Raw genomic sequence first — 25,394 nt, 5'->3', positions numbered from 1 at the left:
CAAGCTCCTTGGAACTTGATTTGCTCTGAAGTTTTAAACTTGTATTCACGAAATACTTCTAAGGGAATGGCATTTACGTTTTCAGACCTTGGAAAAAAAAAATTTCCTTCTGATTGTCTCGTCAGAAAAATTTTTGCACTAGATTGCCATGGAGTTTGCTAGATTAACCAACAAAACGGCCCCATAAAAATTTTAGTGACGAAACTGAAACCTAGTGGAATGACATTTCTGGAGATTAACGTCAAAACATTTCGCGCGTACACACATTATCGTATGGAAATGGATTTACTCAACTGAACAAGAATAGAATAACACTGAGAGCAAAGACCATGCAAAATGAATCTGACCAAATATCTTACACGCACACCAAAATCTGCATTAGTTTGTTGTCAAAATCGTGCAAAGTTAAGAGTAATCTCTATATTAAATTGACTATTAAAATTGATAACGATGCACTAGATTAAACCAGATGCACTTTGGCTAGCTAGGACTCCTCAAGTCCAATGAGCCAAACAAATCTTGGTATTATTGTCAAGATTGATCTCGAATGAGGAAGATGTCCCAACAAGTCTTGCACTTCGTCTGTTTGCATTTGTCTAGCCCAGAGTCGCACCTCCTACCGTGTAATTCTGTCTTTTGTGGCGTTTGATCCTGTCACGTTCGTCCTGTACATCCAAAAGCCGAAGAAAAACAATGAGGTCAAATGAGTTGCTGGGTCGACGTGTAAGCTATCGCTTAATCCTTCTAGAGTTTTCATTTCCTATATCAATAACTTTCATAATAAACGAAGATGAGATCCACATAATGATTTGTTGTCATCTTATAGGCGGCAGTATTCAATTTGCGGCCAATATATATCAAAGATCTTCACGTTAACTTTATGTCTTTTATTGTGTTCATTTATATTGGTAAATTGTCAAAAAATTTATAGTTTAAGACTGAATTGGTGTTCATATAATATGTTTAGGATTTTTTTTTTGGTAATATTCCCCAATAAACTAAAAGCTTAATAAATGGATATACACTATATTCCTTTGATTAAAAAGTGCAATTAAAATATAGAGGAAATGATGATTAGAAAATCGCATCATTTGTTAATATTTCCCAACTTTTCTTTTTCAAATACTGGGCAAGTCTAGAGTTGAATATTAGGGAGTGCAATGAACAGAGCAGAAACCAAGACCCAAGGCAAGGGCGACACGAGCAGAGGCAGACCGGGAGGGGAGAGAGGAGATGGTGGGTCTGTTCGACAAGCAAGCGGAGATGTACGTGGACGCTCGTCCGACATACTCAGCACACTGGTACTCCCCGTCACTCCCTCGCCCGGGACGTCGGCGCCGGCAATGGCCAAGCCGCCCTCAGCGTGAGTCCCCTCTCTCTCTCTCTTTTCTGTGTGCAAGATTAGTAGCAAGTTTACTGTTTGTCTCGATACGATGGAACCCAACATTGATCGGGAGCTATGACGGTGGGAGCAGATTTTCTGGATTTTGCAAAAACAAAAATGGGCTAGACCACTTTACCAAAAAAAAAGGGCTAGACCAGATATGATCGCAAATCATGCTAAATTCGACACTTTTTATGATTAAATACATATCAAATCTTGCTGAAGAGGAATTTTGAGGAGAATCATTCATTCGAGCACTCACCATGTATGAATATTTTTCCTTTGTTGTTGCTTTTGGAAGTAATTGACTAGACATAGGGTGTAGAGAATGAGTGAAGATTAGCTCATCTTGGGTGAATTTTACCTGAATCCTCATATACTGCTTTTAACTCTGCTCATTGAGAAGTTGATTTATTCGATTTGATTTTGCTTGGGGCTTGGATAGGCTGCGTACTGCTTCCTAATCACTAACTAAAGGTGGTCATCCTCCAGTTCCACATAATTGATCTCAAATTCTTCGTGTTGTTTTGAATGTGAACTTTAAAACTGAAGTCCAACCCGTCTCAGTGTCTTCCGGGCTTCTTCTCCCTTTTTTGTCTTTTTAAAATGGGCTTCTCTTTCCTCTCTAATTTATTCAATCGAATTTCATTACTTCCAGATTGTTCGTCACTTACAACTCCATTCATATGCCCTGCACTTGCTTGTAAAATAGGCAGCCAAGCACTATGACCGGGTGATCGCCACTGATGCGAGCGCAATCCAGCTAAAATGTGCGATGCAGCATCCGAAGGTCCATTATGTCCACACCCCAATACCTATCTCCAACGCCGAAATCATGACCTTAACTGGAGGTGAAAATTCAGTGAATTTAATTACGGTGGCTCAAGCGATGCACTGGTTCGACCTACCCAATTTCTACTCCCTCTTGACCCGTCTGCTCTGGAAGCCGGGAGGTTTGGTGGCAGTATGGTGCTACAATGGCATTGAAGTGAGCTCTACATTTGATCCGGGCATGAAACGCTTCCATGAAACTACGCTGCTCTTTTGGGACCCCAACATAAAGCATGTATCCGATGGTTACGAGAAACTTCACTTCTCGTTCGAGAGTGTTGGGTTGGGATGTGAAGGTGAGCCGCTGCCACTGGATATACCAAAGGATCTCTCTTTCGAAGGGTTTCTGAGGGTGTTAAGGTCATGGTCCGCAGTTACTACGGCTAAGGAACGAGGTGTTGATCCGTTATCCATATGCAGTAATGAAGCTACGATTCACATCTAGACTATCACAAAATCATCAACATATTTAAATCATTAATAGAACCTTTATCACAGATGATTTTTTTACTTATACCGTAACCAAATTTCTTGGTTATGTTTTCATTCGCAATCATCTAAAACAGAGCAAATTTAGTTCGATCTAGCAAAGGACTATGACCTGTGATGATTACTGATCAGATATGAATAAGACAAACACAGATACGGCTTCAAGGACGAGAATCAATGAAACATTTAGAAATGATCACTTTACAAGCTCTTCGGTTGCGGCGACTGCGAGCAGGGGTGAATGGAGTCTCCGGGGAGCAGCAGTGAAATCAAGAATCTGTGACAGAAACGGCGGTTGTCCGTAGCCTGAGAATATCAGAGAAAGTGAATGGATCGGTGGAATCCAAGAGAGGTTTTTCGCGTTTTAAAGAGGAGGATGTGAATTTATCCGAGAGGGAGCTTCGGAGGTGCTATTCTATAGCCATGTCGATCATCGTTAACGAAAAGGAGCTTCAGGAGTGAGGATAAAACTGCTGGAAACACAAAAGAAACGAGAAATCAGTGTGTTTATTGAATCGAAAATCGAAAATAGAAAATCCAAGAATCAGAGAAAAATCGGCTTCAATGTCATTGCCATAATCCCGTAAGGTAGAGCTTGTAATGACAAAATTTGAGCTCAGCGGAGCTCCATCTATGGCTGTTCTCTCCCTGTTTCAAGTCAGGCATTTCGTCATACACGCAAATCGTGCCCCCGTCAGCACACACACGTAACTGTGCGTGCTGAGCAGAGGAGTGAATCGGGGGGAGCCGCTGGTTGAGCATGACAAGCGCGTGCGCCGAAGGAGGCCGGGCGACGTTGTCGGCGGAGGCGGAGGCGGAGGATCGAAAGCGAAAGAAAGAAAGAAGTTATCAAGGCCGGGCTTGTTGAGTCTTGAAGCGGGCCGAGCTTGTAAAGGTTTGGGCTCTTCTCAGTAGACATGGGCTTGTCTTTTACTTTCCATGGGCTAAAGCTTGGGGCTGAATTGTTTCAACCTCTTATAACAAGGCCTGTAGGACAAGACACACTCCGGGTGAGCTTAAATTCTGATCCTTGGCATGGGCCGGGTTATATGTATATATGCTATCAGTGCGAAGGACTTTGATTGTCTTAGAGAACCGAGGTTTTTTTTTTTTTTAATTATCATATTTGCAAACCAAATGTAAAGTTAAAGTTACTCAGACCTATGTTGCATAAGATAAATTTATGTAAACCATGAGTAATCATCAATATGGCTCAGGAAGACAGGCCAATCGTGGGATTTTAATTATGTCCAACTCTAACTATTGCTAGAGAACAATAATAAAGATTAAATGTTTGAGAATCGTATTGTTTGTAATCCAAAAGTACAAAAGTGAATTTAGAGCAGATGCCGTCCACATATCCAGACCCATGACAAGCACGAGAAGGTACAATTGTTTAAGCAAAGAAAAGAAATCTGTTCAAAAAAAGAAAAAGCAAAGAAAAGAAGAAAAAAAAGGTACGACTGTTTTGAGCAAAAAGATAAAAAGAAAAAGGAAGGTACATTTCAGCCGACAAAAGAAGGGGTACAACTGCATGTGTTATTGTGTCTATTTTTCTAACTGGCCCCCACCTTGTCATTTTTAAAGGCATCAACTTTAATGACTATAAATTGAAAGTTGCACCTGCGAAGTTGCCTATGCGTGTTTTTCTAATAATCGCAAATGGGGTCAAATGCAAATATTTAAAGTATAGATTTTTCTAATGAGGATTTTACAGACGAATGTTATAAAACATACACACATAAAATTTTTGACATTTTCAAAATACTGTATTTTCTTATTTTATACATAATCAATAAAGTCACTTCTTATTCTATGTGAAATGATTAATAAGTGCCTAGAAAGCACTCGATAATAAAAATGTTCTAATAATAATCCTTGATTGGTCGTCGTAGCACCTCCTACTCACGACTCGGAAGCAAGAGGTTCAAAAGTAAATTCAGAACAGGTGTCGTCTACATTGCCGGAGCCATGTGAAAAGCACAAAGAAGAAGAGGCTCCATGCGATCTTGTAATGATAATGTCCTCTACTTTATTATTTTTAAATTCATCAACTTTATTGATTTTGAATTTTCTACGGAGACAGAGTCATGTGAAAAGCACAAAAAAAGAAGGAACTCCATGTGATCTTGTAATAAGAAAGTCCTCCACCTTACCATTTTAAGTCCATCAACTTTATTGACTATAAAATTGGACGTGACTGTAAATTGGACGCTGCACCTGCCGCGAAGTTGCCCACACGCGTCTTTAATGGCAAATGGAGTCAAATTCAAATATGTGAAATGCAGTATTTTTTAATTAGCATCATGTAATTAGTTGTCTTCATTTAATGTGTAGTCCTTGGTTTGGTGGACAAACCTCAAAACAGATAATGTTTAAACATATGATTGTTTAGAGATTATAAACACAATTTGTTATAAGATTGAAGTTGATGGCTCACATGAATCGGGTGCACCTAATAAAGATGTATCATGTCGCCGCATGCCTAGCTACCACAATTATATGTGTGTTTTCCCAAAGCTATTAAAACTCATTTCTAAGGATAGATACGTACCAATGTACATTTTTTAACCACGTTTGTGAGAAGCTTATAAAATGATGAACAAACCATACATCTATTATATTAGTATCAATTCAATTCTAAATGTTTTCATTTAACTGATTTAGTCCTAAATGCATTTATATCAATTGAGTTCATTTGGCGAATTTTAGCTCAAAATTGCTGTCATAAACATTGGCCATCTTATGTGTTCAATGTTAACGTTGACAATTTTAATAATGTTTTTTGAACTTTCTATTTTGGTTTTTATTTTCTGTTCTTGTTATTTTTTTGAAGACAACCTCTACCTTCCCATCAATGCCGCTGCAGCGTATAGCGAAGATGGTGCAGGTTTCTTCACTACCTATCTTCTTTTTATTAACGTTCTCTCCTAAAAGACCGTTTCGAACCTACGAATTCAACAAAATCCACAAGACTGCTGTAAAAATGAAGATTAATAGAGGTAAACCCTTATGCATTCGGAGTTATGACCTTATGATACTTCATCAAGGGAGCAATTAGTTCCGGCTTCGGTCCAGTCCTCTTCTTCCCGACGCTTGGCCACGAGCCTGTCGTACTCATCCTCTTTGACCGAGTCGTAGATTGGATCCTCGATCTTGATCTGCACGGCGGACTCGGCTCTTGAGCTGCCGGCGCGAAGGGTCTTGAGGCACCGCAACCTCCCTAGATACGCTGTTGAGGTGGCTCCTAATTTCCTTCGCTGACCGTTGCCTCTTTGTTGCTTGTCTTCCAACTCTCTCTATGGCCAGACTTTTGCCAGCCACAATGAAGGCATGGGGCGAGGGCCACCATGTTCTCGTTGACCATAGTGAGGGCGTTGCGGCCCTTGCCCAGAGCCAACGAGGGCTGTGATGCCCTCGCCCAATGCCGGCAAGGGTCGGCTAGTGGCCCTTGCCAGCTCTCAACAAAAAATAAAATAAATAATTAACATAAAAGATAAGATAAAAAGAAAAAAATTATAAAAAAATCAGAAAATTATTTTAAAATTATTAAAAAATTATTTTAAAATATCTGGCACTGTCATTCACGTAGAATGATCGAAGTCCATATTAGCGATTTTTTATCAAAATTGATTGGATAGACTTAATTGGTATCAATGTAGAATGTATTTAGGACTAAATCGCTTAAAACATTTGATTATTGATTTGTCACCTTTTTTATATTTTCCGGTGGAGTTTAAATTTCCTCCTCTACCTCAGCCTCCTCCACGACCTTGATCTCCTCGATAGCCTCCTCAACTTGATGAAGCGATCCGATTTTGCAATGCTTGCTTGGGACTTGAACCAACGGGCTTTTGATTCATTTTTTTGCTCATGGGAGTACAATGAACCCATCCATTGCTCCCATGTAGGGGTTGACACATTTGGCCCTTCCTCGATCCTTGCAGTGATGTAACCAAATTTTTCAGTCAAAGACCTCAAATTTTTTTTTCCCGAGATTTGTACATCTTGGAGGTCTTCATTGTTAACCCTTAATTGTTTAATGACGGTTTGCTTATGATCGAAATATATCGAGATTGATTCAGGGTCACTCATGCATAAAGATTCAAAATCACCTTAAAGTGTTTAAAGTTGAACTTGTTTGACACAATCGTTGCCTCTGTAGGAGTTTTGGAATATCCCACACTACTTTTACGGGCTTCACACTTGATATTTTTTCAGATATCGTTTCCTCTATGGCTTGAAAGATCGCAGATAATGCATACTAATTTTTCGTCTTGGACTCTACCAATAATCATTCTCCACCTTTTTCAAAGCATTGAATGCTTTCACATTAGCTACGATACTATTGTAATATTAACGTGAAAATGATATGATCTTGCAAATTAAATCAATGTGAAAATATCAAATAAATAAATGAGGAATAATAATATATAAAAAATTTATGTAATTCAGTTCGAGTATCGATATATATATATATATATATATATATATATATATATATATATATATATATATATAGTCGGTATCAAATAATTCATTATAATCAAATAATTAGAATTACAACTGCTTATATACTCAAGTGCTTCTTAGATTTAAATTTAAATATTAAATTCAAAATATTTATAAATAAATAACTAAATTGGACCTAAGTTCACGTAACAAAAATTGTAGTGTTCACCCCAAGCAAAAGCTTTGCTGGTGCCACTGAAAAATCAAGAACGTTGCACCTTCTTGGATATTTTCCCTTCTTCCTGTTATTATTTTTTTCTTTAATACGGCTTCTGCAGGAGAGGTGAGAGGACAACTTTTCTTTCCGTAGGTCCCTCACGCGGTCGAACCTCTATTGAACGAGCACTTGAGAAAGGCGACGTACACTTCTTTCTTTCCTCTTAGAGATAGACTCCTTTACCCCATAAATAAATAAATATTCATAGAATAAATGAATCCCTCATTTTGTCTTTTAGTGCTCATGTCTTTCCCACTTCCTTTTGTACGGCCAAAAACAAGTCCAAGAAAGATGAGCTCCTCCGTCCTAATTCCAATTCATTTGGACAAATTTTTCTTAATAAATTCAATTTAACAAATCAATATTCAAATTTAAAACATTAATTTAACAGTCACTTTAGTGTAATAACTTTTCAACAAATTTTATGAATCATGTAATTTGAAAAGAATATTCATATAATCAAATTGATTGTTGAAATTTTTTTCGTTTAACTTTGTAAATTGTGATTTAATGTAATTCATATACCACTTTCTAACTTTGATACCAAATGTTGGAACCCAAAAAATGAATAACCTCACAAATTTGGAACAAGAGCACAAATAAAGACTAGAGGGATTTTTGATAGAAATGCAAATGCTCATACTATAATTCTCTATTTCAGAAGCTAACCTTCGCTTTTTTTTAGAGGGGGGGTTGCTTATAATGATTCACAAGTAATCTATTTATAACTAAATATTTAGCATTGAAAAAGTGTTGCGCCCTATGACTATTTGCTCTAAAACAAACATAGCATAAGAAATTTTTCCAGGTGCCCCCAATCTTTCATTTTGTCTTCTTTCTTTTTTATGCACTTGCTAGCGATTAATAAAGTCTTCACAAACCACCCCATGTGGTGGCGGCATTGGTTCGGGCTTTGTCCTCCTCACGACGGGGACAAGTTCGAATCCCAATGTCGTCATTTGTGAACTTACTTGTGACGTCGTCAGTGGTGGTTTCCTGGCGTCGCACCTAGGTTTCTTCGCCTACCGCATTGCCATGTATGAGATTCTCTGAATCACAAAAAAAAAAATAATAATAAAGTCTTCACAAAGAAGTTTTCATTTTTTAGTTCAAGCAGTCTATCATAAATCATGGCTGTTGATTTCTTTTTGTTTTCATGAAGGTATTGTTAACAAATCAATCAATTTTATTAAGATGAACAAAAGGAGGTTTCTTTCGAGGGATCCTAGTGATCTTTAAGGTCGTGGTCCGCGGTGACGATGGTGAAAGGACGGCAAGTGGAGTTGTTTATTGTTTTTTTCGGTTGAAAGTGGAGTTCTTAAGTGGAGGGACTTGTAGGAAGTTTGAGATGGCTTAGGGTGGTACGAAACTGGTAAGAAATGTGGTTTATAAAGCCCTTGTGCTTGCAGGGAAAGTGAAGAAGCGACCATCTCTGTATGATTGGGAAGGACATGTTTGTAGGTTGTTACGAATATTAAGGCCATTTCACATTGTTTATTAATCTTAGCTACTCTTATCATTTTATATGCCGCTTACTCATTTCTTTGGAGCATTGGAATAAAGCCAACGCTCTACTAATGAGCTATATATTTAACATTTGCCACTTTTTTTTCGAGTTAGTCAAAAGATCATGAAAAATACTCCCTAGCGAATAGTAACAATGCTTAGTTAGAGCATCTTTGTTGACAATGTAGGGCAATATGACGGAGATTTTTTCAATAATCTACAATTCCATGTGTTATTTTGAGAGGTGATTCATTATGAATATTTTGTTATTATTATGTATTTATATAGATATTGTGAATTTATCATGTTATACTGGAATTTTAATTATGTCCCACTGTCGATGTTGCTAGAGAACAATCACGAAGATTAAATGTACAAAAGCAATTAAAAGTAGATGCTGTCCACATTGCCAGACCCATGTGACCAGCACGAAAAGGTACAACTGTTTAAGAAGAGGAAAAAAAGCTAAAAAAATAAAAGAAAAGAAAAAGGTATGAGCAAAAAGAGAAAAAGAAAAAGAAAGGTACATCACTATCCGACAAAAGAAGGGGTACAGCTGTATGAGTGCCATTTTTCTAAGTGGTCCCCACCTTATTATTGTTAAAGGCATCAACTTTAATGACTACAAATTGGAAGTTGCACCTGCTTCGAAGTCGCCCGTGCGCGTTTTTGTTTTCATCGCAAGACTACAAATTAGGGGTCAAATTCGAACATTTGCTGTATAACATTTCTAATAAGGATTTTACCGACGAATGCCCATTAAAACATCCACACATAAAATTTTTGTATATTCTCAAAATACTTTTTTTTTTCATATTATGCATAATCAATAAAGTCACTTCTTATTTGACGTAGAATGGCTATGACAACCGGTCAAATAGTATTTAATTTTATTTTCTTTTGTTTCTGATAATAGATTTGAAATAAAAATCAGTTTAGTAAATTTTTATTTCTGAAAATAAATTTATTCTTAGGAATAGATTTGGAGTAGAATCAATAAGTAAAAAAAAAGTTGATTGTTTATTTCTAGAAATAATTCTAGAATCAAGCCAACTGAAATTTTTTCTTTTATTTTATCTTCTTCTTTTCTTCTCAATTTTCTTCCTTTTCTTCTCCTCTTCCGCTGCCACTACCATCGGCCACCATCCCACCACTGCCCACCACTACAAGTCATTGGTGACCAGTTGGGTGAGTTCCAACAAGCTCGTCGGAGGCTTGCCCAACCATCGGTGAGCCTTGCCTAGCCGGGTGAGGCTCTTCCACGTCTTGGCTAGGTTGGGTGAGATGGTGAGGCTCGGCCAACAAGAAGTAGCCTCGCCAGGGCTGGCAACCCTTCGGCGAGGCCCTCGACGCTCGTCTAACTGGTCGCTAGTCATTTCAAGGTTAGTGACTAGCTAAGGAAGAAGATAAAAGAAAAGAATAAAAAATAATAAAATTATCAAAAATCAGAATAAAGTAGTTTGGATTATAAATTTTTAGGACGATGTCAAACCTAATTTTATTTTGGGAATATAAATTTTGGATAGTTTCTAAACACTTTTAAATACTTAGAATTTATTTCCGAAAATAGAATAAAAAATTATTCATGAAAACAGAATAATTACTAAAGGTGACTTAAATGTGTGGAGATCATTATTTAACAATAGCCTTTTACAAGTAATAATCCTTGATTGGTCGCTGTAGCACGTCTTGTTCACGACTTGGAAGCCAATGCTAGAGGACAATTTTTTTTTGTTTTTTATCCAGAAGTTCAAAAGTGGAATCAGAACAGACGTTGTCTACGTTGCCAGAGGCATGTGAAAAGAGCACGAAGAAGAGAAGAAACTCCATGTGATCTTGTAATGATAATGTCCTCCACTTTATTATTTTTAAATCCATCAATTTTATTGACTCTGAATTTTCTACGGATACAGCAACGTGAAAAGCACGAAAAAGAAGAAACTCCGTGTGATCTTATCATGTCATGATAATATCGTCCACCCTATTATTTTTATGTCCGTCAACGACCGTAAAGTGGACGCTGCACCTACTGCGAAGTTGCCAGTTGCCACACGCGTCTTTTATGTCAAATGGAGTCAAATTCAAATGTGTTTTTTTTTTTTTTTTTTTTTTAATAATCATTCTGTTTAACTAGTGCTCCTAGGATACATATTAAATTAAACATTTACACGTAAAGAAAAATTTGTTATTTTGAAAGCACTACCTTCCACATTTTATACACAATAAGTGCATTGATAATGTAAATATTTATTTCATTAGATATAGCTAACAAGTATTCATTGAACGCTTGATAAAGGGATTTGTCTACTAATGATCCTTGGCGTGACCATAACATTTCTTGTTCATATTTGGAAGCATATTTTTCAATTTTTTTTTTTAGTAAGGCCACTTCTCTCAAGGTTGAAATTTATAATGTCTGAAACGATTTTATAGACTCTAGATTAGATCCGATCACACCAAAACTCTTAGGCTACGTTTGGTCCTCCAAATTTCTAATCGGAATAGGATTTGATAGGATATGATATGAAATTCTGATATTTTTTTTATATCTTATCTATTATATAGTGAATCACAATATTAAAGTTAGATATATTCCCATCATATTATGTATGTATATATATATTTTATATAAATGACGTGTCATTATAAATGAACCTAAGTCAACAGCTGGTAAGCAAACCCAGGAGCGATTGCGGGACCCACTACTACTGTACTCCAGATAAGAATTTCTAACGACGTTTCGAGATTCAAACTTCTTCCCTTCATGAGGGGGAGAGAGCTCGAGCCATTCTGTGGCGAAGGCGTGGTAATGAACCAAATGTTTATAAAACAAAGATGGTGAAAATTTCTCATAACACTATTCCTTAATTTATTTTTATTTTATTTATCTTTTTTTTTTTATATTATTTTCTTTATTATTTCTTTTTTCCCCTTTCATTATTCTTTAGAAAATTTTATCAAATAGTAAACTGTACTAACATATCTAAAATACAAAAATACCTAAAATATATAATAAATATAAATATTTAATTTATGGATTGAAGGTTTATTATAAGATAGAATTAGTTGAATATATAAATTAAAATAAGATTAATTAAAAATAGATTTCTATTTTTTATTTCTTAAATTATAATTTCTTTTTTTTTTTTTTTTCCTTCTCCTTCTTCCTTCGGCCGGTCGCAAGACCTCGACGACTAGTTGGAGGAAGAATGAGGAGAAAGAAAAAAAAAAAAAAAAAAAAAAAAGAATTCAAAAAATTAAAATATTATTAAAAATTATTTACGTCAACGCCGATCAAATGCCGTCAACCGACCGTATCCAATCGATAAATCCGACCAAAATTGACTATAAATGATTGAATTGACATAACGTAAAAATGTTTAAGACGTAATTGGCACAAAAAAATTTAAAATTAAATTGATATAAATACAAAAAATTTAAGATATTTTTCATCACTTCTCCGTAAAAATGACAGTGTTCACCTCAAGCAAAAGCTTTTCTCGTACCACTGCGTTCTTGATTTTCCCTCCTCCGTTTTATTTTTCTTTTTATAACGCTTCTGCGGAAGACAGCGAGAGGACAACTGCTTTTCTTTCCGTGGGTCCCTCACGCGGTCAAACCTTTATCGACAGATCACTACCCAAGAAAGGAGACGCAGACGTCTTTCTTTCTCTCCTGGTGACAGTCTTCTTTACCCCACAGATAAATAAATATTCATAGAATAAAAATGAGCCCCTTATTTTGTCTTTTGTTGCCCGTATCTTCCCTTGCTTTCTTTTCTACGGCCAAAAACAAGTCCAACAAAAAAGAGCTTCTTCGTTCAAAAAATCTTTCTCAATAAATTTAATTTAACAAATCGATATCCAAATATAAATTCAAGACATTTATTTTGACAATCACTACAGTATAACTATTTTTCATTAAATTTCATAAATCTTATAATTTGAAAAGAGCACTCATTTAAACGGATCAATTATTGAAATTTCTTTCATTTAGTTTTGTAAATTATAATTGAATGCAATTGATAGACGTGATTTCTAACTTTGATATCAAATGTTGAAATCAAAAGAAGAATAACCCTGGAAATTTGGGGCAAGAGCACAAATAAAGACTAGAGGGAGGACTTTCTTATTGAAATGCAAATGCCCATACTGCAATTCTCTATTTCTGAAGCTAAACTTTGCCTTCTTTTTCTTTTTTCTTTTTTTTGCCTTGCGTACGATGATTCACAAGTAATCTATTTAAAGCTAAATATTTAGTATTGAAAGAGTGTTGCACCCTATGACTATTTGCTCTAAGACAAATATAGCATTCAATGGAGAAGAAATTTTTCTAGGTGTCCCCAATCTTTACTTTGGTCTTCTTTCTTTTTCACGTGCCTGATAGCGATTAATGAAGTCTTCACAAAGAAGTCTTCATTTTTGAGTTCAAGCAGTCTATTATAAATCACGTCCATTGATTTCTTTTTATTTTCATGAAGGTATTGTTAACACGTCAGTCAATTTTATTAATACAAATAAAAGGAGTTTTTTTTAGGGATCCTAGTGATCTTTGAGGTCGTGGTTCGCGGTAACGATGGTGAAAGATCGACAAGTGGAGCTGTTTTTTTTGTTTTTGCGGTTGAAAGTGGAGTTGTTAGGTGAAAGGACTGTAAGAGACTTTCAGATGGCTTAGGGTGGTACGAAGCTTGGCGAGGATTATGGTTTTATAAAGCCTTTGTGCTCGCCGGGATAGTGAAGAAGTGACCTTCTTCATATGACTGGGAAGGGCATGTTTGTAAATTACCTCAAATATTAAGGCCATTTCACATTGTTTACTAATCTTAAGTTACTCCTCTTCTCATTTTATATGATGTTTACTCATTTCTTTGGAGCGAACGCTCTACTAGTGAGCTATATATTTAATATCTGTCCCATCTTTTCGGGTTAGTCAAAGGATCATGAAAAATACTCCCAATGAGTAGTAAATATTTGCTTAAACAATGCTTAGTTAGAGCATCTTTGTTGACAACGCAGTAAATCCAATCTTTGCATTATGAAGGAGATTTTTCGGTTATCTAAAGTTTCGTGTGTTATTTTCAGAGGTGATTCATTAGGAATATTTTATTATCATTATGTATTTATATAGATATGTTGTGAATTTATAATGTTACATTGGGATTCTAATATTGTCCAATAGTCGATATTGCTAGAGAACAATTATAAAGATTAAATGTTTGAGAATCGTATTATTTGTAATCCAAAAGTACAGAAGTGAATTTAGAGCAGATGCCGTCCACATTTCCAGACCCATGTGACAAGCACGAGAAGGTACAATTGTTGAAGAAAAGAAAAGAAAAGAAAAGGTACGACTGTTTTGAGAAAAAAGATAAAAAGAAAAAGAAAGGTACATTTCCACCCGACAAAAGAAGGGGTACAGCCGCGTGTGTTATTGTGTCCATTTTTCAAACCGGCCCCCACCTTATCATTTTTAAAGGCATCAACTTTAATGACTATAAATTGAAAGTTGCGCCCGCGAAGTTGCCCATGCGCGTTTTCTATTTATCGCAAATGGGGTCAAATGCAAATATTTAAAGTATAATTTTTTTCTAATAAGGATTTTACCGACTAACGTAATAAAACATCCACACATAACATTTTTGTCATTATTTTATACATAATCAATAAAGCTGCTTCTTATTTTTACCAAAAAAAATAAAAATAAAGCCGCTTCTTATTTGGTGTGAAATGATTAATAAGTACCTAAAAAGAACTCTATAACAAAAATTTTCTTATAATAATTTTCGGTCTGTCATCGATCGAAAAAATATTAGGTGGTTTGGGACCGCCACATCAGTGTGGTCCTGGACCACTAACGCGACTAGGGGTGTGCAACGAAAACCGCCCGAACGGAACCGGCCGGACCGGACCGGTCGGTTTCAGGCGGTCCTAGAGGGTCTCGGTCCGGTCTTAGGTTCCTATTTTTGGAACCGGTGACCGGTTGGTCCGATTCCCGATTTTGGGGTCGGAACCAGACCGAACCAGACCGGACCGACTATTTATATATATATATATATATATATATATATTTTAATTTATGAAATAATTTATAGTACCAATTACCATCATATTCATTTCTTCTCTCATAACTCAAAGCCAATAATCCCTTCCCTTTTTTGCTTCTGAAGTACACTTAACAGTAACCATCACATCGGCTTTTATTTTCCAAATTTTTGCAATTCTCCTCACTTGCCTTTCCCTCTTGAAACCTAAACGAATGGGGTTGCCCTCTCTTTTTGGTTAGTTTCTGCTTTAATATATAGTAATCATGACATCAACTTCTATTTTCCCAATTTTTGTGATCCAACTCGGCGGTAATTCGATTTAACTTTCATTTTCCCAAACCCTTCCTAGTTCCTCCCCACAGCGTCATCATCTCTTCGCTCTCTCCCGTCTCCCGTCGTTGCCCCGATGATTCCCAAGGCCCTCTCGTTCTTTGAGGTGAGTCCCGAGTCCCGTCCTCGATCAGCTCTTTTGCTATGTTTTCATTGTCGCCCGGCTTCGTTGTTTGATCATTTATACTCTGTAGTCCCATCTTCGTTTGTTTCCGACATGCTATTGTGTTGTATTGATGTCGCATTTGGAGGGGGGGGACGGGGGCGGTGGGTGTTTGGATTTCGTCTCCTCTGCGCATTTTGGTATGGGTAAGAGTGCGATTCGTTAGGGGATTTCAATCTCTTGGCTCTCTATTGAGATTTGATTATTCGTTAGGAGATTTCAATCTCTTGGCTCTCTTTGTTTCCACAAAGTTGACGTTTTTAATTTAATAGGGCGTCACTTTGTTTTTTTTTTTGTAAATGTAATAATATTAATGAGGAGGACAAATGTACAAAAGATCGGATCCAAACAAGCACTCTTAACAAAGGAGCAAGAGTGACGGGGATCCGATAAAAAGCCCGAGGGCGCCAGTAAGAACACAAAAGCTAAGAAGCGAACAAACAAGCCGTAACGACAGGAACCTGTAGCGTCCCCATCCTCAAGCCCTCAAAGCTGAAAGCGGAGAACGGATGAGGAAGGAACCTGTAACTACAAGAACAAGATCAGACCGAACCACCAGCAACCTAAGGAGGAATAGCTATAGATGAAAAGATCATTGGGTGGAATCCCCACCCCCTTTGCAGTCTTCTGTTCCTCGGAGAAGGAAGAACTTCCGTGAATGCGAGTGCTTTGTCCTTAACCACCTTGATTAGGTGATTTTTAAGGGCGTCACTTTGTTGCTCACAAAGTAAATAAAAAAACTTGACCGAATCATAATCTCACGCGTTACTTTACTAGTAATTACTATTTATTTTTTGTTAAATGAAATGAGAACAAGTGATGGTTCATTGGAACTCGACCGGACCGGACCGGACCAACCGGTCCGGTCCGATTCTCGGTTCCAAGATAGCCGGTCCAGTCCACAGTCCATAAAAGTGGGAACCGGTCCTTCAGATCCGGTTCCCGGTTCTTGGGTGGAACTGGACTGAACCGGGAATCGATCACCCCTAAACGTGGTGCCACATGTGAGGAGAGGAAGACAGAAGAGAGAGGAAAGAGAGCGTAAGAGAGATAGGACAGGAGTAGGTCCTTTGGTTCTCTCCTCTCACACGTGGCGCCACGTGAGTTGTCGTGGCGATCCCCAACCATCTAATATTTTCTCGGTCGTCTTAGGACGTCCTGTTCACGACTCGAAAGCAAGAGGATCTTTTTTTATTTGTCCGGAAGTTCAAAAGTAAATTCAGGACAGGTGTTGTCTACATCGCCAGAGCCACGCGAAAAGCGCGAAGAAGAAGAAACTCCTTCTGGTCTGGTAATGAAAATGCCCTCCAATTTATTTTTAAATCGGTAACTTTATTGACTCTGAATTTTCTACATAGACACAGCCATGTGAAAAGTACGAAAAAGAAGGAACTCCATGTGATCTTGTACTGATAATGTCCTCCACCGTCCATCTACTTTATTGACTATAAATGGGACGTGACCGTAAATTGGATGCTGCACCTGCTGCGAAGTTGCCCACACGCGTCTTTTATGACAAATGGAGTCAAATTCAAATATGTGAAATGCAGTGTTTTTTAATTAGCATTATGTCATTACTTGTCGTCATTTAATGTATAGTCCTTGGTTTGGTGGACAAACCTAAAAAAAGATAATGTTTAAACATATGATTTTTAGAGATTATAAACAAAATTTGTTATAAGACTAGGAAGACGAGTGATTTATAGAATGCTTGATGATTAGGTTGACTTTAAATCAGGAATTTTGAAATAGTGATTGATTACTTGATGAATATTAATTATCGTAAATTACTCTTTTGTTCATCTATAATCATATACATTATTATTGTTTATTTAGATTTAGGTATGGTTTCTCGTGGATTAGTTTGTTGAGGTTGAATAATCGTTGGATTTGTTATATTAAAAGTAAAAAGGTGTAGGCACGGAATCATGGGGAATTTTTTCATTAAAAGTACAAGATTAAACTTACCATTGGATATTTCTTTAAATTGTAAAGGTAAGTCTCAAACGTGTTTTAATTTTTTGGTAGTTGATAAGTTCCAAATATTGACAGGAATGGAATTATGCAATTTTTACACTCACTTGATTTACGTAAGATATCTCATAATTTGGGCCCCTTGCAGGTCTATTGAAGTTGATGGCTCACATTAATTAGGTGCACCTTATAACTTTTAAATGTAATAGATCAACACATATAAGTAGATAAGATGTCTCATGTCGCCACATGCCTAGCTACCAAAATTATATGTTTGTTTTCCCAAAGCTATTAAGAATCATTTCTAGGGATAGATATGTGCCAATATACATTCTTTAACCGCATTTGTTTAATGATGGTTTGCTCATGATCAAAATATATCGAGATTGATTAAGGGTCACTCATGCATAAAGACTCAAAATCACCTTAAAGTGTTTAAAGTTGAACTTGTTTGACACAACCGTCACCTCTGTAGGAGTTTTGGAAAATATCCCACGCTACTTTTGTAGGCTTCACACTCGATATTTTTTCAGATATCATTTCCTCTGTGGCTTGAAAGATCGCAAATAATGCATAATAATTTTTCCTCCTGGACTGGCAATAATCATTCTCCACCCTTTTTAAAGCATTTAACGCGAAAACGACATGATCTTGCAGATTAAATCAATGTGAAAATATCAAATAAATAAATGAGGAATAATAATACATCAAAGATTTATGTAATTCAGTTCGAGTATCGACACTTATATACAGGAAAGTTAGTATCAAATAATCAATTATAATCGAATAATTAGAATTATAACCGTTATATATTCAAGTGTTTTTAGATCTAAATTTAAATATTAAATTCAAAATACTTATAAATAAATAACTAAATTGGACCTAAGTTCACATAACAAAAATTGTAGTGTTCACCCCAAGCAAAAGCTTTGCTAGTACCACTGAAAAATCAAGAACGTTGCACGTTCTTGGATATATTCCCTTCTTCCTGTTATTATTTTTTTCTTTAATACGGCTTCTGCAGGAAAAGTGAGAGGACAACTTTTCTTTCCGTAGGTCCCTCACGCGGTCGAACCTTTATTGAACGAGCACTTGATAAAGGCGATGTACACTTCTTTCTTTCCCCTTAGAGATAGACTCCTTTACCCCATAAAAAGAAAAAAATATTCAATGAATCCCTCATTCTGTCTTTTAGTGCCCATGTCTTTCCCCCCTTCCTTTTGTACGGCCAAAAACAAGTCCAAGAAAGATGAGCTCCTCCGTCCGAATTCCAATTCATTTGGACAAATTTTTCTTAATAAATTCAATTTAACAAATCGATATTTGAATTTAAAACATTAATTTAACAGTCACTTTAGTGTAATAATTTTTCACCAAATTTTATGAATCATGTAATTTGAAAAGAATATTCATATAATCAAATTGATTGTTGAAATTTTTTTCGTTTAACTTTGTAAGTTGTAATTTAATGTAATTCATATACCTCATTTCTAACTTTGATACCAAATGTTGGAACCAAAAAAAGGAATAACCTCAGAAATTTGGAACAAGAGCACAAATAAAGACTAGAGGGATTTTTGATAGAAATGCAAATGCCCATACTATAATTCTCTATTTCTGAAGCTAACGTTCTCTGTTTTTGAGAGAGGAGGGGATTGCTTATAATGATTCACAAGTAATCTATTTATAACTAAATATTTAGTATTGAAAAAGTGTTGCACCTTATGACTATTTGCTCTATGACAAACATAGCATAAGAAATTTTTCCAGGTGCCCCTAATCTTTCCTTTTGTCTTCTTTCTTTTTATGCACTTGCTAGCGATTAATAAAGTCTTCACAAACCACCCCATGTGGCGGCGGCATTGGTTCGGGCTTTGTCCTCCGTCGTCATTTGTGGACTTACCCAATGGCATCGGGGTGGTGGTTTCGCTGGCGTCACCCTTTTCTTTACGTCATTTTGTTTACTTCATCATGGGATTTTCTGAATCACAAAAAAATAAAAAAATAAAAAATAAAGTCTTCACAAAGAAGTTTTCATTTTTTAGTTCAAGCAATCTATCATAAATCATGGCTGTTGATTTCTTTTTGTTTTCATGAAGGTATTGTTAACAAATGAATCAATTTTATTAAGATGAACAAAAGGAGGTTTCTTTCGAGGGATCCTAGTGATCTTTGAGGTCGTGGTCCGCGGTGACGATGGTGAAAGGACGGCAAGTGGAGTTGTTTATTGCTTTTTTCGGTTGAAAGTGGAGTTCTTAAGTGGAGGGCCTGTAGGAAATTTGAGATGGCTTAGGGTGGTACGAAACTGGTGAGAAATGTGGTTTATAAAGCCCTTGTGCTTGCTGGGAAAGTGAAGAAGCGACCTTCTTTGTATGATTGGGAAGGACATATTTGTAAAGTGTTATAAATATTAAGGCCATTTCACATTGTTTATTAATCTTAGCTACTCTTATCATTTTATATGCTGCTTACTCATTTCTTTGGAGTATTGGAATAAAGTCAATGCTCTACTAATGAGCTATATATTTAACATTTGTCCCTTTTTTTCGAGTTAGTCAAAAGATCATGAAAAATACTCCCAATGAATAGTAACAATGCTTAGTTAGAGCATCTTCGTTGACAACATAGCAAATCCAATCTTTACAATATGACGTAGATTTTTTTAGTAATCTACAATTCCGTTGTTATCTTGAGAGGTGATTCATTATGAATATTTTGTTATTATTATGTATTTATATAGATATTGTGAATTTATCATGTTATATTGGAATTTTAATTATGTCCCCCTGTCAATATTGCTAGAAAACAATCATAAAGATTAAATGTACAAAAGCAATTAAAAGTAGACGCTGGCCACATTACTAGACCCATGTGACCAGCACGAAAAGGTACAACTGTTTAAGAAGAGGAAAATAAGGAACAAAAAGGAAAGAAAAGAAAAGAAAAGAAAAAGTATTGACTGTTTTGAGCAAAAAGAGAAAAGGAAAAAGGTACGTCACTATCCGACAAAAGAAGGGGTACAGCTGTATGAGTGTCCATTTTTCTAACTGGTCCCCACCTTATTATTTTTAAAGGCATCAACTTTAATGACTACAAATTGGAAGTTGCACCTGCTTCGAAGTCGCCCGTGCGTGTTTTTTCTTTTCATCGCAAGCGGGGTCAAATTCGAATATTTGCAGTATAACATTTCTAATAAGGATTTTACCGACGAATGCCCATTTTTACCAGTTAAATAAAATATCCACACATAAATTTTTGTATATTTTCAGAATACTTTTTTTTTGGTAAAGGAATACTGTTTTTTTTTTTATATTATGCATAATCAATAAAGTCACCATATTAACCTTTTACCAATAAATAAATAAATAAATAAAGTCACTTCTTATTTGATGTGGAATGGTTATGGCAACGGTCAAATAGTGTTTGATTCTCTTTTTTATTTAAGAATAGATTTGAAATAAACTGCTTCAATAAATTTTTTATTTAAGAAATAAATTTATTCTTGGGAATAAATGAGAATAAATTTGGAGTAAATCAATAAGTAAAAAAAAAATTGATTATTTATTTACAGGAACAATTCCAAAATCAAGCTAACTAAATTTTTTTCTTTTCTTTAATCTTCTTCTTTCCTTCTCATTTTTCTTCCTTTTCTTTTCTTCTTTCGTTGCCACTGCCATCGTCCACCACCATTGTCGCTGTCCACCACTGCATGTCACCGGCAACCAATTGGGTGAGTTTCGACGAGTTTGTTGGAGGCTCGCCCAGCCATCGGTGAGCCTCACCTAGCCAGGTGAGGCTCTTTCGAGTCTTGGCTAGGTTGGGTGAGCCGGCAAGGCTCGACTGACAAGAAGCGGCCTTGTCGAGGTTAGCAACCCTCATGAACCCTCGTCTAGCTGGTCGCCAATCATTTCAAGGCTACTGATTGGTTGAGGAAGAATATAAAAGAAAATAAAAAAAAAAAAAATATTAAAAATATTAAAAAAAAAAAAAAAGTGATTTGAATTAGAAATTTTGATGACGGTGTCAAACGCAATTTTATTTTGGGAATATAAATTTTGGATAGTTTCTAAATGCCTTCAAATACTTATAATTTATTCCCGAAAATAGAATAAAAAATTATTCATGAAAATAGAATAATTACTTACGCGCTCTAAATATCTGGAGACCATTAGTTAACAATAGCCTTTTACAAGTAATAATCCTTGATTGGTCGCTGTAGCACGTCTTGTTCATGACTTGGAAGCAAATGTTAGAGGACAAATTTTTTTTTTTTTTTATCCAGAAGTTCAAAAGTGGATTCAGAACAAATGTTGTCTACGTTGCCAGAGGCATGTGAAAACTGAAAAGCACGAAGAAGAAGGAACTCCATGTGATCTTGTAATGATAATGTCCTCCACTTTATTATTTTTAAATCCATCAACTTTATTGACTTTGAATTTTCTACGGAGACAAGCAATGTGAAAAGCACGAAAAAGAAGGAACTCCGTGTGATCTTGTCATGTCATGATAATATCGTCCCCCCTTTTATTTTTATGTCCATCAACTTTATTGAGCGTAAAGTGGACACTACACATGCTGCGAAGCTGCCACACACGTCTCTTATGGCAAATGAAGTCAAATTCAAGTATGCGTTGTTTTTTTTAATAATATTTATTTCGTTAGATATAACTAACAAGTGTCCGCAGAATGTTTATTAAAAAGATCTGTCTACTAATGATCCTTGGCATGGTTATAACATTTCCTGTTCATCATTTGGAAGCAAATTTTTTCAATTCTTTTTGGTAAGGTCACTTCTCTCTATGTTGGAAATTATGTATTACTAATTGTTACTTACGTGTGAACCGATCTTATAGACTCCATGTTAGATCCGAATACACCAAAACTCTTAGAATCTTTTGGTAAAATAAGTCAATTTTAATTTCTAATCGATTGGTAGTTGCCTCATATGTATCTTGAGTCTTTGTAAACTTAATACTTGTCTTTGTAAAATTAATAGTATTTCAACGGTTCTCTAATAAGTCTCAAAAAGTCTTCGTCGTGACTTCAATGTTGAAGTCACCTACTTGTATCGAAGATCTGCAAAACTATTTCAACAGCGTCTTTTAGAGAGAGAGAGAGAGAGAGAGAGAGAGCTCCGGGGGATTGGGGAGGGAGAGGGAGGGGTGACCATGCTAAAGGTGCATTTTATGAGAAATAATTTGAGTAGTTAAATGTAACTAATTACAACAGAAGGCAAGTTGTCAAGGTGAAGAGATCATAAAAAACACTCCATGGTGAGTCATAAATATATGCTTAGACAATTCTTAGGTAGAGCATCTTTCTAAACAATGCAGCAAACACAATCTTTACAATGTGAAGGAGATTTTCCTGTAATCTAAGGTTCCATGTGGAATCCTGAGAGGTGATTCGTTAGGAATGTGTTGTTATTATTAAGTATTTATATAGATATCGTGAATTTACCATATTACCCTGGGAATTTAATTATGTCCAACGATAGATATAGCGATGGAACGTTCATAAGGATTTAAGTTTTTGAGAATCATATTAATTGTTATCCAAAAGTTCCGAAGTGAATTCAGAGCAGACCCATGTGACAAGCACGAAGACGAAAGTCGAAAAAAATTGGGCGTCTGACAAGGTATAGCCGTATGTAATGTAATCCGTTTTTCTAATGGGTCAGAGCCTCATTATTTTTAAAGTCGTCAGCTTTACTGACTAGTGACTACAAATTGGCAACTGCACCTGCTACGAAGTTGCCTATACTCGTTTTTTTTTTTTTTTTAAATGGCAAATGGGGTCAAATCCAATTATTTAAAGTGTAATATTTTTCTAATAAGAATTTTATCAATGAATGCCCTAAGTTACACGTTAAATTAAACATCCGCACCTAAAACTTTCGTCATTTTCAAAAAAAAAAAATTCTCATATTATGCACAATCAAGAAAGCCACTTCTTATTAGTTGTGTAGCAAGAACCTTCTAATAACAATCCTTGACTGGTCATTATACCATGTCCTGTGCAAAGCATATGCTTCAATTTTTTTTTTTAATGGGGCCATTTCTCTCTAAGTTGAAACTATGTATCCATTGTTTTTAAGGTCTGAACCAATTTTATGGTCTCCATATTATTAGAATATTCCAAAACTCTTAAGAGTCTTTTGGTCAGCAAAGTCAATTATTAACTTCCCGAAATCATATCTCAAATCTTTGTGAAATTAGTAATATTTCAACGTCCTCCAAAAGTTTGAAAAGTCTTCGTCGTGATGATTTTAAAGTTTCCAACTTGTATCAAAATCTGTAGAGCATTGTCTTTTTTTTTTTTTTTTTTGGACGAAAATAAGACTTACTTTCATTTAAAACACGGATTACAAGTAGACGGTAAATAGACTTCAGAACATAAAATATTTAGAAGGGGTTGAGGTGGTGCATTTAACCAATTTGTAGGTAAAGTCTTACGGCGGTGCGCCTTGGCGGTCCAATCAGCTGCGTGGTTTGCGTCGCGGGAGCAGTAGGCGAGAGTAACGAATGACATCTGCTGAAGGAGCTCTCTGATTTCGGTCACTAAATGCATAATGGCCCAAGGTGCATCATCCCGGCCCAAACAGGCCTCCACGAGTGCATTATTGTCGCACTGTACTTCCCAGCTTTTGTCTTCGAACTGAACAGCCCCCACTTGACTTTCTCTTCGTTGGTTGAGAGAGTTCAACGCGTGCAGGAGTGCTAGGGTTTCGGCGTGCAGAGGAGAAGCCGCCCGAATTTCAGCTACAAATCCGTCGATCAATAATCCACTCGAGTCCCGGATGAGCCCTGCGACCGAACCTAGTTCTTCTCCATCCTTCCATGAGCAGTCGACATTCAGCTTGAAGGTGGTGCTGTTCGGAGCCGTCCAGTTCTCTGTTGTAGCTGATTTGCTGGATTTCTGCTTGTCTTTCTTGCGGTTCCATCTGAGGAAGGCTCGGGTCTGTGTGTGGGCAAGATCTACAATTGATTCAGCCTTGGGAGCTCGAGATCTGAAGATGTAGTCGTTTCTAAGTTTCCATCTGGTGGCAAGTAGAGCATTGTCGACTTCGTGCAAAATTGCCTATATATGTGCTAGATGAAAAAGTATTTCTTCATTGCCTCTGAGAAAAAGGGAGAGAGAGAGCTAGGTGTCCTTGCTAGGTGCGAAATTAGCCCCTATGGCAAGCTCAGGAAGTTATGAGGTGTTCCTCAATTTTTGTGGGGACGACACTCGTCGTGGATTTACCAATACCCTCTATTGTGCCTTGAAAAATGCTGGCATTAGCGTTTTCATTGATGACAAAGGGCTTCCACAAGGTGAAACATTTGGTACAGAACTTCTGCAAGTGATCGACCATTGCAAGCTCTACATAACCATCTTCTCCAAAAACTATGCTTCGAAACACTGGTGCCTCCGCGAGCTTGTGAGGATAGTGGATAACACCTATGGAACTGAAGAAGATGGGAATAAGAAGGTGGGGACCACCTCAAAACCCAGAGAAGACGTGAATGAGAAGGTGATATTCCCCATCTTTTATGATGTGGAACCTGAGGATGTGAAGCTGAAAACAGATAAGTATAATATGGCCATATCGAAGTTGGAGCAAAAGATGGAGGATCATAAGAGGAAGTTCAGCACAGAGGACGTAGAGAAGTGGAAACAAGCTCTCCAAAAAGTCGATGGCATCCAAGGATGGGAGCGAAGGAAATATAAAGGGTAATCATCTAAATATAAATGAGAAAACTATTTTTTTTACAATAAGACAATAGTTCTAATAAGGGTGTGTTTGATAACCATTATGTTCTTGGAAATAATTTTCGCTTAGAAATGATTATTTAATTTAGTTCCCGAAAATAATTTCTGAGCATTTGAAAAATCTTAGTAACTATCCAAAATTTTTATTTTCGGAATATAAATGTGTTTAATAGGATTCTTAAATTTTTTT

The 25,394-nt window shown here is 36.3% G+C and overlaps 1 protein-coding gene and 1 pseudogene across 1 annotated transcript in view; both read left to right on the top strand.

The window, feature by feature from the left end:
- Nucleotides 1-25,394, top strand: part of LOC104417964 (TMV resistance protein N-like) — a 91,935-nt gene that overhangs the window by 13,116 nt on the left and 53,425 nt on the right. The gene's annotated exons all lie outside the window — the stretch shown is intronic.
- On the top strand, nt 1,234-24,470 carry LOC104428916 (annotated as a pseudogene).

Source organism: Eucalyptus grandis, chromosome 8 (genome assembly GCF_016545825.1).
Source record: "Eucalyptus grandis isolate ANBG69807.140 chromosome 8, ASM1654582v1, whole genome shotgun sequence".
Taxonomy (NCBI): domain Eukaryota; kingdom Viridiplantae; phylum Streptophyta; class Magnoliopsida; order Myrtales; family Myrtaceae; genus Eucalyptus; species Eucalyptus grandis.
Note: the sequence above shows the minus strand (reverse complement) of the source record. Positions and strands in the feature narration are given on the sequence as shown.